Below are 15,077 nucleotides of genomic sequence, written 5' to 3'. Positions count from 1 at the left end.
ACAAAGAAACAAACAAAAGCATAGTATATAGAAAGCTTGATACAATCTGCAGTTTCAGGCATCCACTGGGGGTCTTGGAATGTATCCCTCCTGAATAAGGGGGTACCACTATCTATTACACACATAAAACATTCAGCAAAATACTTATCAAAGGCTTACAAATATTAGCTTACAAAAGATACTTTTATTTGGGCTTCTGTCCTAGTCACTTAGAGGTCATGCCTGCACCTGCCTTTGAAGAGCTTACAACCTCATTAGGAGGTAATACATTAACATGAGCAGACCTCTAACATGTAAGGCAGCCAGTAAAAAATAACAATGAGGTGATTCAGACTTTATGTATTTTAAGGGATTTAGAGTAAGGAGAGTGGTAACTTCAAGCTGGGGTAGGGGCTGGGGTGTGGAGTGAGAATGACTTTTTGCAAAGCAAACTGTACATCCATATATTGGATCTTCTGTCACCCTCGAGGCAACCGTGTAAGGTGAGGATTGGGTAATCCCAACATCCTGTCCTTGTGTAATCAGTTTCCTGCAGGTCTCTCGCATGCCAGTTACAGTTTACACTGGTGGCTCCAGGCTGTTTGGAGTAAACCATGGGAATAAAATGGAATAGAGCGGTAGTTCTCAAACTTGAGTGTGTTCAGGATCACTTGGAAGGTTTATTAGAAACTTCACAGTCCCTGTCCCCAGAGATTTGGAAACAGGGGGTTTAGGGTACAGTCCATGAGTTTGCATTTCTAGCCAGTCCCTAGGTGATGGCTGGGCTGGGTGTCTGTGGGCCACACGCTGGGAGCAGTGCTGGAGTGGAGCAGTGTCCAAGGCTGCCCTGGGATGAGAGCATGCATCTGTGTCCCCTACTTACGGGGGTGGCCTCTGATGTACTCTCAGAACCTGGACTTCTTCCTATATAAACCTTTGAGGCTCATGTCCTGGGTGACCTGAAGAGAATTACTTTTTTTTTTTTTTTTTTGAGATGGAGTTTTGCCTTTCTTGCCCAGGCTGGAGTGCAGTGGCACAATCTCGACTCACTGCAACCTCCGTGCCTCCCAGATTCAAGCAATTCTCCTGCCTCAGCCTCCTGAGTAGCTGGGATTACAGGCATGTGCCACCATACCCAGCTAATTTTGTATTTTTAGTAGAGACAGGGTTTCTCCATGTTGGTCAGGCTGGTGTCAAACTCCCGACCTCAGGTGATCCGCCCGCCTCAGCCTCCCAAAGTGCTGAGATTACAGGTGTGAGCCACCGAGCCCGGCGATAATTACTTAATCTCTCTGAACATCTGTGGAAATGATAGCTACATGGTAGAGCTGCTGTGATGATTAATGCAAGTGGAAGCTCACTGCACGTGCCCTCTTGCCTTGGAGCCTTCCTCTCACACCGTAGACCCCACCAACCTCTCCCACCTGACTTTTCAGGCTTACCCTTTCACCTGCTGCCCCTATGGGGTATGGCTGTCCCTGTCTGTCTTGGTTGATTCTTTCTGGTCCTGGATCCTCTTCCAGGACTTTGACTGACACACCTGAACTCTTCTGACTCACCCCACACCTGGCCATAGTTCCTCCTCCTCTGTTGGTCTTTCTTGCTGCCAACACATTTCTGAAAATATTGCCCTTTAGGTGTTTTTACATAAAGGCATCTGGACTCTGTGAACCCTTCTTATTGTTGTAGCTAAGACTCTGGTGCCCAGAAGGATCAGAACCTGAGAAGTCCTAGTTTATAGAGGTTGTATGTAATTTTGGCTGTTCCCTCCAGCCAGTCACAGAATGAGCATGTGAGCCAGGCTGGGCTAGTCTTTGTGCTTCCCTTTCTTGCTCACAATAATTGGTCAGTGGAGTGAGCACTGACCAAGGCCAAGTCAATCAATATTCTTCCCTGGAGTTTTTGATACAGTAACTAATAAAATCTACCACCTCAGATGATGCAGTGTAGCAGGTTGTATTTTTCAAAGATGGTTACAACAACGTCCCCCAGACGTTGCTGCATATGATGTGACATTTTTATTTCTCCTATAAAGAGGTGGGGTTGGTTTTCCATTTTCTTAAATCTCGGTAAGGGTGGGACTAAGGTGAAAATAATGCTTTGTGACATCTAAGTCTGTGCAATAAAAGATAATGCAGTTTACATCTGATCCTCTGGGGATAGTGCTCTTGGAACCCTGGAACCATGCTATGAGGAAGTCCAGGCAGCCACACTGGCCATAGATAGGTGCTGTGGCCACACTCCCAGCTGAAGTCCCCAGCAGCTAACATCAATTCTCAGACAAGTGCGCAAGGACCCCTCAGGCAGTCCAGCTCCGTCAGGCAGCCCCTCAGGCAGCCCCAGCTGTCCAGTCACCTCTTGCCTTTGAACCCCAGCTGATGCCACACAGACTAGAGATGAGATGTCCCCTCTGAGCCCTGCCCAAATTATAGATTCATGAGCAAAACAAATTATTATTGTATGAAGCCAATAACTTTGGGGTGGCTTGTAATAAATAACTGAAATATGGAACTTGGTAATAAGAATTTGGAATTTCCATCAGCATGTCCCCATTATATAAAGAAAATTTATTGTAAATAGGGGAGAACGCAGAGACAGCAGAAATAAAAGTGATTCCAATGATAATCGAGTCCCCAAGTTCAGTCTCCGAGGTCCTCTGATCCTCACTTCCTTCTGCAACTTTTCCACTCACACTGAGCTGCCTACCCCAGTTTCTTCCCAGCAAATCCATTTTCTTGCTTAAGGTAGTTTGATTTGGGTTTCTGCTGCCACGTTCACAAGGAGGTTTTTGTGGTGCTTGTTTCCTGCAGAATGTGCTGTCCATCAGTTCTCATCAACACGGGGTCCAAAGAACAGCATGATCAGCCTCTACTGGGAGAAGAGCAAAATTCCAGGCACCATCATCCCAAGCCTACAGAATCTGTGAGGGTGGGGCCCTGGAATCTGTATCTTTTTTTTTTTTTTTTTTGAGACGGAGTCACGTTTTGTCTCCCATACTGGAGTGCAGTGGTGTGATCTCGGCTCACTGCAACCTCTGCCTCCTGAATTCAAGCAATTCTCCTGCCTCAGCCTCCTGAGTAGCAGGGATTACAGGCGCCTGCCACCACACCCAGCTAATTTTTTTTATTTTTTATTTTTAGTAGAGACGGGATTTCACCATGTTGGCCAGGCTGGTTTCCAATTCCTGACCTCAAGTGATCTGCCCACCTTGGCCTCCCAAAGTACTGGGATTACAGGTATGAGCCACCGTGCCCAGCAAGAATCTGTATCTTTTTGTTTGTTTTGGGACAGGGTCTCGCTCTGTTGCCTAGGCTGGAGCACGGTGGTACAATCATAGCTCACTGCAGCTTCGACCTCGCAAGGCTCAAGTGATCCTCCCACCTCACCCTCCCAAGTAGGTGGGACCACAGGCATGTGCCACCACACTCAGCTAATTTTTTAAATTTTTTGTAGAGAAGGGTGTTAGTCCAAACTGTACCTTTTTTTTTTTTTTTTTTGAGATGGAGTTTCACTCTTGTTGCCCAGGCTGGAGTGCAATGGTGCAATCTTGGCTCACCCTGATTTCCGGTCACCACGACCTCTGCCTCCCGAGTTCAAACAATTCTCTTGCCTCAGCCTCCCGAGTAGCTGGGATTACAGGCATGTGCCATCATGCCTGGCTAATTTTGTAGTTTTAGTAGAGATGGGGTTTCTCCATGTTGGTTAGGCTGGTCTCGAATTCCCAACCTCAGGTGATCCACCCGCCTTGGACTCCCAACGTGTTGGGATTATAGGTGTGAGCCACCGCGCCCCCTAACTGTACCATTTTGTAAGCCTCCCCACCCCGCCATTTCACAGACCTTTGTCAAAGTGATACATTCCATGGGTGTTTGGGCCCTGAGAAACAGCATGTCTAACCACCTGACCACAAGGCACAGGAACATCTTTATCATACCCTGCCTAGCAAAGGCCCAACTGAAGGAACATCCCTGTCATATTCTGCTGGGAAAAGGTGCAAGGAACATCAGATTCTGCAGGAACAAGAGTCAAACTGCCCCATCGTGTGGACGTCTTATTAACATCTTCCCCGGCAGCAAACCATACTGCCCAGACCCCTCCCGCCCAGGCACATAAGTACCCTAGTCTGTAAGCGGTGGTGGCTCTGGCATTAAGCTGGTCCCCCCACCTCTACAGGTTTTTGCAATCTACCTGTGTTGCTGTAGAGCCACCCTCTCTCTCTCTGTCTCTCTGTGTCTTTCTTCAACCCTCTCCTTGCCTTTAAAAAAACCTAACAAAGCAGCCAGGCGCAGTGGCTCATGCCTGTAATCCCAGCACTTTGGGAGGCCAAGGTGGGCGGATCACCTGAGATCAAGAGTTTGAGACCAGCCTGACCAACATGGAGAAACCCCGTCTCTACTAAAAATACAAAATTAGCTGGGCATGGTGTATTTTGTAGAGATGGGGTCATGGATGGGTAGAATCAATATTGTGAAAATGATGACCATACTGCCAAAAGCAATATACAGATTCAATGGAATTCCCATCAGAATACACCATCACTCTTCACAGAACTAGAAAAAATAATCCTAAAATTCATATGGAACCAAAAGAGAGCCCACATAGCCAAAGCAAGAGTAAGCAAAAATAACAAATCTGGAGGCATCACATTACCTGATTTCAAAGTATACTATAAGGCCATAGTCACCAAAACAGCTTGGTTCTGGTATAAAAATAGGCACTTAGACCAATCGAACAGAATAGAGAACCCAGAAGTAAAGCTAAATACAGGCAACTGATCTTCAACAAAGCAAACAAAAACATAAAGTGGGGAAAGGACACCCTATTCAACAAATGGTGCTGAGATAATTTGCCAACCACATGTAAAAGAATGAAACTGGATCCTCATTTCTCATCTTATACAAAAATCAACTCAAGATGGATCAAAGACTTAAATCTAAGACATGAAACCATAAAAATTCTACAAGATAACATTGGAAAAACCCTTCTAGACACTGGCTTAGGAAAAGACTTTATGACCAAGAACCCCAAAGCAAATGCAACAAAAACAAAGATAAATAGATGGTACTTAATTAAACTAAAAAGCTTCCGCACAGCAACAGAAACATCAGCAGAGTAAACAGACAACCCACAGAGTGGCAGAAAATCTTTGCAATCTATATATATCTGACAAATAACTAATATCCAGAACCTAGAAGGAACTCAAACAAATTAGCAAGAAGAAACAAACAATCCCATCAAAAAGTGGGCTAAGGACATGAATAGACCATTCTCAAAAGAAGATATACAAATGGCCAACAAACATATGAAAAATGCTCAACATCACTAATGATCAGGGAAATGCAAATCAAAACTACAGTGCAATACCTCCTTACTCCCTCAAGAATGGCCACAATCAAAAAAAAAAAAAAAAATAGATGTTGACAGGGATGTGGTGAAAAGGGAACACTTTTACACTGTTGGTAGAAATGTAAACTAGTACAACCACTATGGAAAACAGTGTGGAGATTCCTTAAATAACTAAAGGTAGAACTACTATTTGATCCAGCAATCCCACTACTGGGTATCTACCCAGAGGAAAAAAAGTCATTATACAAAAAAGATACTTGCACATGCATGCTTATGGCAGCACAATTCACAATTGCAAAAATATGGAACCAGCTCAAATGCCCACCAATCAACAGGTGGATAAAGAAATTGTGGTATATATATATATATACAAACATACACCATGGTATACTACTCAGCCATAAGAAGGAACGAAGTAGGCCGGGCACGGTGGCTCACGCCTGTAATTCCAGCACTTTGGGAGGCCGAGGCGGGTGGATCACGAGGTCAGGAGATCGAGACCATCCTGGCTAACATGGTTAAACCCCATCTCTACTAAAAATAAAAAAATAAAAAAATTAGCTGGGCGAGGTGGCAGGCGCCTGTAGTCCCAGCTACGCGGGAGGCTAAGGCAGGAGAATGGCGTGAACCCCGGGGGGCGGAGCCTGCAGTGAGCTGAGATTGCGCCACTGCACTCCAGCCTGGGTGAAAGAGCGAGACTCCGTCTCAAAAAAAAAAAAAAAAAAAAAAAAAAAAGAAGGAACGAAGTAATAGCACTTGCGGCAACCTGGATAGAATTAGAGACCATTATTTTAAGTGAAGTAACTCAGGAATGGAAAACCAAACATCGTATGTTCTCACTTATAAGTGGAAGCTAAGCCATGAGGATGCACAGGCATAAAGAATGCCTCAGCAGTCAGAGAACTGTTTTCTAAAAAGTAAATCTGGGCCAGGCATGGTGACTCATGCCTGTAATCCTAACAATTTTGGAGGCCTAGGTGGGAGAATTGCTTGAGCCCAGAAGTTTGAGACCAGCCTGGGCAACATAGCAAGACCCCATCTCTACAAAAAATAAAAATAAAAAAATTAGCCGCATGGGGTGGTGGGCACTGGTGGTCCCAGCTACTAAGGAGGCTGAACTGAGGCAGGAGGATTATGTGAGCCCAGGAGTTCAAGGTTGCAGTGAGCTATGATTGTGCCACTACACTCCAGCCTGGGCAACAGAGCAAGACCCCATCTCTAAAATGAATAATAGAATAAAGAAAAATATAAAATAAATAAAATAAATCTGACTGTGTTACTCCAAAACCCAAACTTCTTAATGCAGACTTCAAAGCCACACAAGATCTCGACCTTTCTTCTCCCTGGTCTCTCTCTCCTCAGTTATGCTCCGGTCTTGCTGAATTCCCTGTCTGACCATTTGCTGGCCCTGTTGTGTTCAGTCTCAGAAAGTTGGCACACACTGGTCTCTCTGCTTAGAATACTCTTCTTCTTTTTATATTTATACTTACAGTTTTATTTATTTTCATTTTGGTAAGAACACTTAACAAGAAGTCTACCCTCTTAACAAAATTTTAAGTATAGAATATAGTGTTGTTGACCGTAGGAGCAATTTGTACAGCAGATGTGGATGTATTCACCTTGCAGAACTGAAACTCTGTACCTCACCCCCAGGCCCACCCTGCCCTGTCCTGGGTAATTCCTATCACTTTCTGGCTCCCAGGGCTCCATGTGCTTCTCTGTTATGGTCCACATCCTGCTTCATGAGGGTCACTGGCTTAATTATGTTAAAGGAAAACTTTAGACAAATTAACTTTAACAGAGTTTAATTTAGAAAAGAATGATTCGAGAATTTGGCAGTCCCCAGAACCAGAATAGGCTCAGAGCCACGCTGGGGCTGCCACATAGTCGGATCCATTTATGGACAGAAAAAGAAAAGTCCAGAAAACGAAAGTGAGGTGCGGAAATAACTGGATCGGTTGCAGCTCAGCACTTGCCTTATTTGAATACAGTTTGAATGGTTGGCCACCTGTGATTGGCCAAAACTCTGTGATTGGTACAAGAGCAGGTTACAGTCTATTGACACATCTAGTTAGGTTACAGTTCACTACGTACAGAGAGACCTTTAGGCTGAACTTAAAATATGTAAGAAGGCAGCTTTAAACTAAATGTAGCTTAATGATTATCCATCTTCCATTCTGGCTGTAAGCCCCTTCAAGGTAGGGGTCCTGACTTTCATCCTCATGGCTGTAACTTTAGCATCTAGCAGTCAGCCAAGCATATAAGAAGTGCTTAATGAACACTGCTTGAGTGAGCTTACCTCTCTGGCTCTCCTTTCTATGTTCCTATTTCTGAATATTCCCTTTTCAATTTACATTCTTTTCTTAGATATGCTATGGAATAAAACAAATGATAGTACTAGCTTCTCTGTTTCAGGAGCCATTCTATTTTTTCAGGTGACTGGTTACCTTGCTTCTATGACATGTAGGTTTATAGTTTGACTCAAAGGGGAAGCTGAGCACCCCATCCAGGTTCTGAGAAGCCTCATTGTTGCCTCCTCAAGCCTACAGAAACATTAACTCATTCTCCAGTGCAGCATCGTTTTCTCAAAGGTGCCATCCCATGAAAGCACTGTCTAACCATCACTAAATTAATATTTAATGCCAAATGTAACCAGAATGCATTGTACTCTAAATTGTGAATAAGGCATGGACGCTGGATCATCTTAAGCATCACTAAGGGCAGTTCGGGTTGTGCTGTGGTCACAGAATCTAGTGATTTGTTACCACAGATTTAGTGATTTGAAACAAAGGTTTATTTCTTGCTTATGCTACTTGTTCATTAGGGTTGGTGGAAGCCTCTGTTCTATGTCACTCACTCAGGGACAAGGTAGACAGAGCCTTGGTCTTCTGAAGCATCACTGGGTGACAGCAACAAGGGAAGTGGGAAAATGGAAAAGTGTGCACCATCTCTTAAATGCTTCCACTTAGAAATGACACACATTATTTTCATCCACATTTTACTGACCAAATTGAGTCATATGAGGGGCAGGGAGGTGTAATCCTGCTATGTGCCAGGAAGGAGGAGAACTAGAGATACGGGCAAACAATACTGATACTTAATTGCTGTAAAAGTGGAGACAAAAACAACCCGCAAAACACATAGACAATTTCAAAATTGATGTAATTGCTTTGCCCAGTTCAACAATGATGGTAAGACGAAAGGAGACACAGGTTTGATAGCAGACGTGCTCTGGTGGAAGGCCGGGCCACACCACAATGGAGGAATGGTCAGGTTTGGGTAGCCAGAGCCAGAAAAGGAGTTCAGTTGGGAGGCTGTGAGAAAGAAGGAAGCAGCAGGGACACAAGGCGAGAAGAGCCAGGAGGTAGGGGATCCGGGCAAGGTCTCGGCCACCTTCCGTTGCCACGCTCAGGTGAGCAACCTTTGAACTGATTCCTTGTGAGGGTGCTCTCACCTCTCCCATCTCGTGGTGTCTTAAAGCTGCCTCCCAGATGCTGATAACTCAGTCAGGTTAATGACAGCCACGCTTGGAAAATGGTCCGGGGAGCTGGTGTAAGGTAAGGAGGTCTCAGAGCATCCAGTGTGGGACTTACAGTATCAGTCAGGAGACAAACCATCCCAGTTCATGTAAGAGAGGACATTTAATATAAAGCATCATCTACTTAAGGAACTGAAAAGGCAAAAAGGGAACGCTAAGGGAACATGGAGGTGGCAGCTGCAGGAAGCACTCACACTCCTAGGTCTGGGCTGCAAAGGAAGAGAAAGGGGTGCTGCTCAACTGGTGCTTGTGTCCCTGGGCTCAGAGGAGGGGCCCTGTGGACCTGGGACCCACATCTCTAAGGAGGGAGCCCCGCTGGCTGGTGCTGGTATCTCTGAGGCAGCGTGATAAGACCGGTCATTCAAGTGTTGGAAAAACTGCAAACTGGATTCAGCTGCTGCTGGGTAATACTCAGAAATAAGAAGCAGCCAGGAAAGAGCACATCCCCTTTCCCTCCTCAGCCTTGAAGATTCCCTCTTAGTGTCCTCTATTACCAAAGCCTAATGGCAAAGTACAGTTTCAGCCCCAGCATCACAGAGCAGGGAAAGAAAAGTGATTTTGGCCTGGCGCAGTGGCTCACGCCTGTAATCCCAGCACTTTGAGAGGCCGAGGCGGGTGGATCACCTGAGGTCAGGAGTTCGAGGCTAGCCTGGCCAAAATGGTGAAACCCCGTCTCTACTAAAAATACAAAAATTAGTCGGGCATGGTGGCACAAGCCTGTAATCCCAGCTACTCAAGAGGCTGAGGCAGGAAAATCACTTGAACCCGGGAGGCGGAGGTTGCAGTGAGCCGAGATCAGGCCATTGCAATCCAGCCTGGGCTACAAGAGCGAAACTCTGTCTCAAAAAAAAAAAAGAAAAGAAAAGTGATTTTGAAGCTGAGAGACAACAGCTTACTGACCGGCACAGAAGGAAGATTTTTTAAAGAAACTTTGAAGCGTAAATATTTAGTTCAGGTTGAACATTCCTAACCCAGAAATCTGAAATCCAAAATTCCCACAAATTCAAAACTTTTTTGAGCCCTGATATGATACTCAAAAGCCCTGCTCAAAGAAACTGCGAATTGAGGCACTTCAGATTTCAGATTTTCAAATTAGAGATGCGTCACCACCCGTAAGTATAATGCAAATAAATATTCTAGAATCTGAAAAAAATGTGAAATCCAAAATGTTTCTGGTCCTAAGCATTTTGGATAAGGGGTATTCAACCTGTATTAGCAAATTCTTCCTTTGTGGAAGATTCCATTGTGGTTAGAGAATAAACTGTATAATTTATTATTTTACATTTATTGAGGTTTGCATCATGCCCCAGGATATGGTTTGTCTTGGGATATGTTCCATAAGCACTTGAAAAAAATGTGTATTCTTCCGTTGTGGGGTGGAGTGGAATCTAAATGTCAGTTTGATTCTGCTGGATATAGCACTGTTAAGTTCTTCTATAATCTTGCTGATTTTCTCTCTTGTTTTATCAATAGTTGCGAGAGGGATGTTGAACACTCCAGTTGTAATTGTGGATTTTTCTATTTCTCCTTTTCATTCTATTAGTTTTTGCTTCACGTATTTTGCAGCTCTGTTGTTTGGTGTGTACACATTTAGAATTGCTATGTCTTCTTGCTGGACTGACCCTTTATCATTATGGTATGTCCCTAGCTGTCCCTGGTAATTTTCTTTGCTTTGAAGTTTACTTTATCTGATAATAGTATAGCCAATCCTGTATTTTTTGGATTAATGTTTTCACTGCCCAGTCAGCCCTCTGTATCAGCTGGTTCCACACTGTGAATTTAAGCAACCACAAAGATTGAGAATATTTGAAAAAAAAAATGACACAACAATAAAAATAATACAAATTTTAAAATACAGTATAACGGCTATTTACATAGCATTTCATTGTATTAAGTGTTGTAAATAATCTAGAAATGATTGAAAGTACAGGGGAGGGTGTACATGGATTATACGTAAATAGTATGCTATTTTATATAAGGAACTTGAGCATACAAGGATTTTGGTATGCTCAAGGGGTCCTGAAACTAATATCCCCCACAGGGATGACTATATATCCTTGTCTACCCTTTTACTTTCAAACTGTCCGCAGGGTCATATTTGAAGTATTTTCTGGTAGACAGAATGCTGATTTTATTTTTGTTTTTTAATTTTTTTAAAATTTTTTCAACTAGAGATGAGGTCTTGCTATGTTGCCCAGGCTGGTCTCAAATTCCCGGGCTCAAGTGATCCTCCTGCCTTAGCCTCTCAAACTGTTGGTATTAGAAGTGTGAGCTACCACAGCTGGCCAACAGCATACTGTTGAGTAATGGGTTTAATCCCTCTGCCAAGCTCTATTTTTTTTTGATATTATATGTACCGGGTACAAAGCGATGTTACGATACATGTATAGAGTGTGAAATGAGTGACTCAAGCTAATTAATATATCAATCACCATAAATACATTTTATTTGTTCCTCCTGTCTAACTACAACTTTGTACTCTTTGATCAACATGTCCCCAGTTTCTGTCTTTTAATTGGTGTATTTAGACCATTTACACTGAGTGTGATTATTGATACAACAGAGCTTACATTTGCCATTTTGTTTTATTTTTTTCTCTTTGCTCCCTGTCTTTAATTTATTGGTTTCCTTTTTTCTCCCTTCCTGTGATTTTCTTGAACATTTTTTAGAATTCCATTTTGTTTTATCTGCAGTGTTTTTAAGTGTATGTCTTTGTTAGCTTTTATAGTTGTTGCTCCAGGTATTATGTTATATATACATAATTTATCATCATCTATTGTTGTCAACATTTTACCAGTTCAAGTGAAGTATGGAACCCTTAACTCTCCTTACATTCCTTTACCCTCTCCCACTTATAATGTTGTCTTCACTCTTTCTTCTAGATATGCTTAGAACAACATCAGACAATTTTTGCTTCAACCATTAAATATAACTTAGACAACTCAAGAGAAGGAAAGTCTATTGAATTTACCACTGTGCTTGCTCTTTCTGTTCTTTTTGCCATTGTGATGTTTTAAATTCCTTTAAAAAAAAAAAAACACTACCTTTAAAATTTTTTTAAAAGAACTTCCTTTGGGCTGGGCACCGTGGCTCACGTCTGTAATTCCAGCACTTTCGGAGGCTGAGGCGGGAGGATTGCTTGAGCCTAGGAGTTCAAGACCAGCCTGGGCAAGATAGTGAGATCCCATCTCTACAAAAAATAAAAATGAGCCAGGCATGGCAGCGTGCACCTGTGGTCCCAGTTACTTGAGAGGCTGAGGTGGGAATATCACTTGAACCCTGGAAGTCAAGGCTGCAGGAGCCGTGATCATGCCAGTCAATGAACTCAAGTCTGGGTGACAGAGCAAGACCCTGTCTCCCCGCCTCCCCATGCCCCTTCCAAAAAAAGACCCGGCCTGCTAGCAACAAATTCTGTTAGTTTTCTTTTATCTGAGAGTGTCTTGATTTTTCCTTCATTCCTAAAGGATATTTTCTCTAGGTAGGGAATACTGAGTTGACAGTTGTTTTCTTTTGACACATGAAAAATGCTGTAACAGGTTTCCTTCTGGCCTCTTGGTTTCTTTCGTGAAATCTGTTGTCACTTGCATTTTTTTCCCCAATACCTGTCACTTCTCTCTTGCTGCTGTTCAAGATGTTTTTTCTTTGTCTTTACTTTTCACAAGTTCAAATATGATGTACCTTGTTGTGGATTTCTTTTGATTATTATTTGGGGTTTACAAAACTTGAATCTGTGAGTTATATCTTTTGTCAAATTTGGGAAATTTTCAATCATTATTTCTTTGAGTACTTTTTCAGTCCAGTTCTCTTTCTCCTCCCCTTCTGGAACTCTGGTGAAACAAATATTGGCTCTTTTGTTATAATATTATATTTTCCTTAAGCTCTTTTTCTTTTTGTATTTAAAAATTTTAATTATGAATTCAGTGCCCCAGTGGTACGTAAAGGCTAAAAGGTAGACTCTGCCCGACTTCTGTGGGATACTGGCCAAGTGACCATTTCTCTCTGATGCTAATGTCCCATGTCAATGAAAAGAGCCAAACTCTATTACATATTTGAAGGGATCTATTCTGAGCCAAATATGAGTGACCATGGCCCACAGCACAGTCTCAACAGGTCCTGAGAGCATGTGCCCAAGGTGGCTGGGTCACAGCTTGGTTTTATACAGTTTAGGAAGACATTAGACATTAGTCAGTACATGTGAGTTATACATTGGTTCATTCCAGAAAGGCAGGACAACTCCAAGTAGGTGGGGATGGGTGGAGGATGTTGGGGAGGACTTACAGGTCATAGGTAGATTCAAAGATTTTCTGATTGGCAATTGACCGAAAGAATTAAGTTATTATCTAAAAACCTGGGATCAATAGAAAGGAGTGTCTGGGTTAAGATAAGGGGTTGAGGAGACCAAGGTTCTTATTATGTAGGTGAAGTCTCCTACATGGTCACCCTTAGACACAGGGTCTAAGTAGTAGATGGCAAATGTTTCTTTTTTTTTTTTTTTGAGATGAGTCTCGCTGTGTCACCCAGGCTGGAGTGCAGTGGCACAATCTCAGCTCACTGCAAGCTCCCCCTCCCAGTTTCACGCCATTCTCCTGCCTCCTGACTAGCTGGGACTACAGGCGTCCACCACCACTCCTGGCTAATTTTTATTTCTGTATTTTTAGTAGAGATGGGGTTTCACCGTGTTAGCCAGGATGGTCTTGATCTCCTGACCTTGTGATCCTCCCACCTCGGCCTCCCAAAGTGCTGGGATTACAGGCGTGAGCCACTGCACCTGGCCGATGGCAAATGTTTCTTATTCATACCTTTAAAAGGTTCTAGACTCTCAGTTAATCTCTTTAGAATTGGGAGGGCCTGGAAAGGGAGCGATCTAGTTATATTAATAGAAATTCTTTACAGATGCAAATTTCCCCCACAAAAAGATGGCTTTGCAGAGCCATTTCAAAATATGGCAAAGAAACATATTTTGGGGTAAAATATTTTGATTTCCTTCTTTATCTGTTGTGTTATGTTATGCCAGAATCAGGTTTGAAAGTAAGCCATGTTGTAAATAGGGTTAAATAAAACCCATCTGATGAGATTTTATGGTTTGTAGCCCCAGGGTACTTAGACAGGAATTTCGGCAAGAGAGAAAAAGGTCGAGTTTACATGCCCTGACCTGGGAATTAGGATCCATTGATGTAAGAAATGCAGGGTCTGCAAACAGAACATCCTTTTCTTTCCTTCTTGCTTCCCTTTGCCATTAACTCTGGCCCTGTCCCTTATTATTTGCCCCTTCCCTTTGATGTTCCTTTTCTTCTTATCCAATTTTCATACTTTTTTTCCCCCTTTTTTCTTGTTTTTCTGGCTTTACTTGTAGGAACAAAGTGTCAGATAAGCCTCTGAGATGGCATCTTTTTGTCCTCAGGGAGTGATGGGAGTTTAAAAGGAAGGATTTCTGTTGGGATACTCATGTGTGTTCTTCCCAGTGTATTTCAGGGTGCATCTTTCCTTGCAGATTCTTTTTTTTTTTTTTTTTTTTTTGTTTGAGACAGGGTCTCACTCTGTCACCCAGGCTGGGATACAGTGCTGTGATCTTGGCTCACTGCAACCTCCGCCTTCCAGATTCAAGCGATTCTCCTGCCTCAGCCTCCCGAGTAGCTGGGGTTACAGGTGTGTGCCACCACGCCTGGCTACTTTTTGTATTTTTGGTAGAGATGGAGTTTCACCATGTTGGCCAAGGTGGTCTCGAACTCTCAGCCTCATGCGATCTGCCCGCCTCAGCCTCTCAAATTGCTGGGATTACTGGCGTGAGCCACCGAGCCTGGTCTCCTTGCAGATTCTTAAATGAGGTGCAGGGAGAGCCTGCTTTACAGGTAACTCTGTTGAATATTGCCACCTTGTGGAGTGAGTGGGAAATGCAGATAAGACAAGGAGACTCAAGGACAGAGGGATGTTTGAAAATACGGTAAAGGGGTCCCCTGAGTAAATGGCCCTTCCTGGATGATGAATTTCTTTTCTTGATGTTGTATAATCATTTTAACCAGTTTGTGATGCTGACTGACATGCATCCTTTGGAAGGAGAGTGCTGTGAGAAGCATGGAAAGTAGACTTTGGAGTTCTAGAGAATTAGGATTGAACCTCAGCTGAGCCTGGTAGGAGCTGTGTGACCTTGAGAAAGTCACCTGACATCTCTGAGCCTCCCGGGTGATTCTGAGAAGGGCCAGTATGGAGAAGATGC

The sequence above is a fragment of the Hylobates moloch genome, unplaced genomic scaffold (genome assembly GCF_009828535.3).
Source record: "Hylobates moloch isolate HMO894 unplaced genomic scaffold, HMol_V3 SCAFFOLD_13, whole genome shotgun sequence".
NCBI lineage: Eukaryota > Metazoa > Chordata > Mammalia > Primates > Hylobatidae > Hylobates > Hylobates moloch.
Note: the sequence above shows the minus strand (reverse complement) of the source record.